Source organism: Dromiciops gliroides, chromosome 5 (assembly GCF_019393635.1).
Source record: "Dromiciops gliroides isolate mDroGli1 chromosome 5, mDroGli1.pri, whole genome shotgun sequence".
Classification (NCBI taxonomy): Eukaryota; Metazoa; Chordata; class Mammalia; order Microbiotheria; family Microbiotheriidae; genus Dromiciops; species Dromiciops gliroides.
The window spans coordinates 79,056,299-79,060,922 of NC_057865.1; the positions used below are offsets into that span (position 1 = coordinate 79,056,299).

A 4,624-nucleotide genomic window follows, 5' to 3' on the forward strand; every position below is an offset into this window, starting at 1 on the left:
GCTGGAAAAGGAAATGACAAACCACTCCAGTATCTTTGCCAAGAAAACCCTTAATGGAGTCAAAGAGAGTTGACTATGACTAAAATTATTAAATAACAACACAAGAAAAGTTTTTACCTTTTTCTTATGAAATCTGTGCATATTGCTTATCAGTTATCATTATTATCGGGGGGGGTGATATTAGTTTTCATCACAGTAACATTTTATTCCAGGTCTCAGGTTTTGTCTGCATAGTAAAACTCCCAGTATAAAAACTCCCTTGAAATGAAGATATGTAATGCCTTTTTAAGTTATAGTACTTGGAGGGTTTCTTAGGTCATTGAAAAAATTAGGGACTTACCTATGATCCAGCAACAAGCAGCTTCAAGAAGCAAATCCCAAGGCTAGCCGTCTGTTCCCTAGACAACTTGAATCACTGTAGTGCCTTTTCTGTTGTCTCTAATTATATGTCTGGCCATCTTTGGGCTATCAGTCACTCATGTCAGTAATTAACAAGTACCAAGACTTTGGTGTGGGACCACAGTGGATAGTTACCTTGTTTACTGCATGCATGGATTGTTGTTGGGAAAAGAATTTTGTCTAATGACAATTTTGTTCACAGTTTGAATGGGTTGGAATGCACATAGTGTCTTGGGCTTCATCAGACTCTTAAAAACTAAACAATGGTCTCAATCAAAATAGTTTTTATCTCACTGTAATCATTCTTGTCGATCAGGATGTATGGAGAGCTTTTACACTCTTTCTTGATATCTTTCCTCCTTGTGTTGTATGTACAGCGATTGCATTCACATCAGTACCTGTAAGATGAACATTTCATTTTTCACCATCCCCCTGCCTTTGGCAGCTTTTTAAAGAGTACACACCCCCAAAATAAGGTTGTGCAATTTCAAATATGAATTCATTATCCCCAAATTGCTGTCTAGGAAAAGAAACAGTTCAGTGGAAATTGCAGACCCACAGATCTGCCTGAACGGCTTCTCTTCATTTTCCAATTAGTTGTGTTTCTGTAGAGTATGTATGTGTATATGCATGTAGATGGGTATGTGTTTTCTTATCTCTGCTCTCATTTCTGAATGTGCCTGTGTTTGTACCTCTCAAGAATTGATTTCTGTTTTTCATAGGAGCTGTCAAAAAACTACACAGAGCACTGTGAAGACAGGTGAAAGTCACTAGGCACACATCTGGATACTCCTTTTGAAGAAACTATATCTTTGAGTTGTGTTTACTTTTTAATGTTTTAAACATACTACACAGAACAGCAGACTTGCCTTGAATGGAGATGGCTTATACAACAAGTATATTGAATAACAACCTGGAATGAGAAAAATTAGTAGGTTCCAAAAGACTGCGGGAGTGGATGGGCTTTCAAAAGGCTGTGTTAGTGAACAGCTTTCTGATGGGTAATCTCCACACTGTTCTTGAATCCAACAATGGAAAAATTCCAAGGTGTTATTTATCTTTACCTTTGGGTAGGAGCCAGAGAATGTCTCTTCCTTTATCATATCCCTGAAACTTCCTGTCTGGATACCTATATGCCTTTTCTACAGGATTGGGTGCGATCCACTTGAGACAATTTGAGCTTTGTCATCGAATACAACCTCTCATATGATAAATGTTTGTTCAACGTAATTAATAATCACTTTGATGAATTTTATTTCTTGAGAAGTATAAATCTTTCTCCTTTCTCCTACTTCACTTCAAATGCCAATCAGTTAGCAAATAAAGAATCATTTATTAAATGTCTACTATATTCCAAACACTAGCCCTTGATGATCTGCCAGGAATAAAAATATAAAAGCAAGAACTTACATTCTACTTGCACATGACAAGAAAGTAAGAAATAAATTATCAAGAAAAGAGGCTGTTGTACTACAAGATGAAACTAAATTTAAATCTGCTACAAGCTCAGATTCAAAACAATACTTCAGTGAGGCATGATAGTATAAGAGAAAGAATACTAGACTTGAAGTTGCATTATTCCTGTTTCTAGGACTTCCTAGCTCTTTGACTTGATAAAAACCATTTGACTTATTTGGTCTTCAGTTTCTGTATCTATAAAATGGACATGATAGTAATACAATTTTGGGGAGCAGCTAGGTGGCACAGTGGATAAAGCACAGGCCCTAGATTCAGGAGGACTTGAATTCAAATCCAGCCTCAAACACATGACACTTACTAGCTGTGTGACCCTGGGTAAGCTACTTAACCCTCATTGCCCCACGAAACAAAACAAAACAAATAAATGCTACAATTTTGAAGATATTGATGGATCAATTCTCAAAATGAAAGAGTAGAACGTATTAAATAAAAAAATGAAAAATTATTGGAGTATGCAACCCCAAAAAGGTGATATAAAAGACTTCAAAAATGACAAACCAAAAGAAGTGCTCTCATTTCTATAAAATCATTATCAGAGGGGCAGCTAGATGGCACAGTGGATAGAGCACAGGCCCTGGAGTCAGGAGTACCGGAGTTCAAATCCGGCCTCAGACATTCAACACTTACTAGCTGTGTGACCCTGAGCAAGTCACTTAACCCCAATTGCCTCACTAAAAAATAAAAAAATTCATTATCAGAATGATCTACAACAAATATCAAAGGTATCCTTAATGAAACTTGACAATGAGATAGTCACCCTTTTGAAAATGGTAATCTAAATCAAATGGGATCTTTACATTTACAAAATTTACTGAATGTTAACAGAAAGTTGAAAAATCCTGAAGTATTTTTAAATTACTTTTAAAAAACATTTGATTCAGTAAAGCAAAACTCAACTTTTAAGGACTCTTATCTAATAAAATATTTCCCATTAAAAATTTAACATCATGTAAGAAAACTTAACAGGTATCTTAATTATCAAAAGGGAGAGAGATGTAAGATAGGAAAATGGCCATTGTTTAATTCAAATAGAAAACCCTTTTATATGTTATTGGTATCCAGATATGACTTCTTGCAGGAGGAGCCTTTTTTTTTTTTTTTGATCAGTTTTGCTTAATGACAGGCACTCCCTGCAGAGGAGGAAGCAGGCCGCTAGGTGGTGGCAGCAGCGGGGTGTTCACTTGAAGATCTTGCCCTGTTGAAGGGTTTGCCCACATGCTGGAAGACCCCCTCCCAGGAGAAGTACTCTTAGACCATCGTCTGGGCCTCCTCACTGCTGGGATCCAGCTTGTGCCACGTGCAGGACTCATAGTCTACCTGCCAATCTGGGTTTAGCGGGAAGGCAAACTCCTGGCCCCGGAAAACCCAGACTCCCGAAATGGGGCTGTTGTTGGTGGTGCCAAAGAGGATGATGCTTGCGAAGGCGTTCTTCCTCAGCTTGTCCAGGAGCTGGAACATGCCAGCAATGAGGTTGCAGCTCATGAAGGTCTGGCTGAGTTCCTGGGGGAAGCGATACTCGGCTTACCACAGGGACCAGCCGGTGGTCGAAGTGCTCCCAGAAGTACTGCAGGGCCACCTTCAGCGTGTCCTCCTTGGAGTATTTTTGCTTAAACTCATCCAACACAAAGGTACTCTCAGGCAGCTGAGCAAAGGGACCCTTGGCCTTGGGCTGCGCAGCCAGAGCCCGCTGACACATGTCCATCTCCTCTGCGGGGCAGGGGCTGCAGTCACCTTCTTCTCTTCCTTCTGCTCTGCCTGGGCCTACTGCTTCTCTTCTCGCTGTCCCTTTTCCTTTCTTGGGACCTCCTTCTTGAGCTGACTCTCAGCAAACTTTTCAGCGTCAAACTGCGCCATCTTCTCACAGAGCTTCACCTCTCCCAACCAAGATCGCCCGGAACCGGGGCTGGTGAATGCAGGTGAGAAACCAGTGGTTGGTGTTTGGAAAGGTCTGCTGGAAGGATGGCTCTAGGGCCTGCTTATAGAGCCACAACAGCGTGCATACAGTGATGTCAGGCAGAGTCACATGCCCACCCCCCCACCAGGAAAGCCCGAGTCTTCAGGTGGGCGTCCAGGAGCCCAAGAACTCGCCTCACCTCCTCTTTGGCATTCTCTGTGGCCTGTTTGTTGTGGTGCATGGTGCCCCCAGTGTGGGGAACACCCAGGTACTGGCTGGAGGAACGGTGTCACTGTCAGCAAAGCTCATCCACTGGATGACCTGGGCAGCTGCCTCTGGAGTTGAGCCCCGAAGCTTATCGCTGCTCACGTAGTGTGTGATGGCGTTGCTCTCAAACACACAGAATCCATCACCCCCCTCAAATGCTGGGACTTTGACAGCAGGAAATTTGCGGAGAAACTCGAGGGTGCGGTTGGCCTGGCCAAAATGGAAGTGGACAGGTGTGGACAACACGCAGATCTGGGCCCACTGTACTGTGCAGCGATGAGGGCCTTGAAGGCCCTCCGCTTTTCAGGGTATGTGTCCAGGGTCCCGGTGCCCGGCGCCCCCATCCGCAGACCCCTAAGAGATGCCCAGCTAGCGGCAGCTAGGTGGCTCAGTAGATAAAGCACCAGCCCTGGATTCAGGAGGACCTGAGTTCAAATCTGGCCTCAGACACTTGACAGGTACTAGCTGTGTGACCCTGGGCAAGTCACTTAACCCCTATTGCCTCACCAAAAAAAAAAAAAAAAGAAAAAGAAAAGAGATGCCCAGCCTCCAGGGCCAGGCCTCAGGAATGGCGGGCAGATGGGA

General features: G+C 42.9%; 1 pseudogene; it reads right to left on the bottom strand.

Moving 5' to 3' along the window:
• Window positions 1-3,030: 3,030 nt before the first annotated feature.
• Window positions 3,031-4,383, bottom strand: LOC122728723 (annotated as a pseudogene).
• Between the last annotated feature and the right edge of the window lie 241 nt (window positions 4,384-4,624).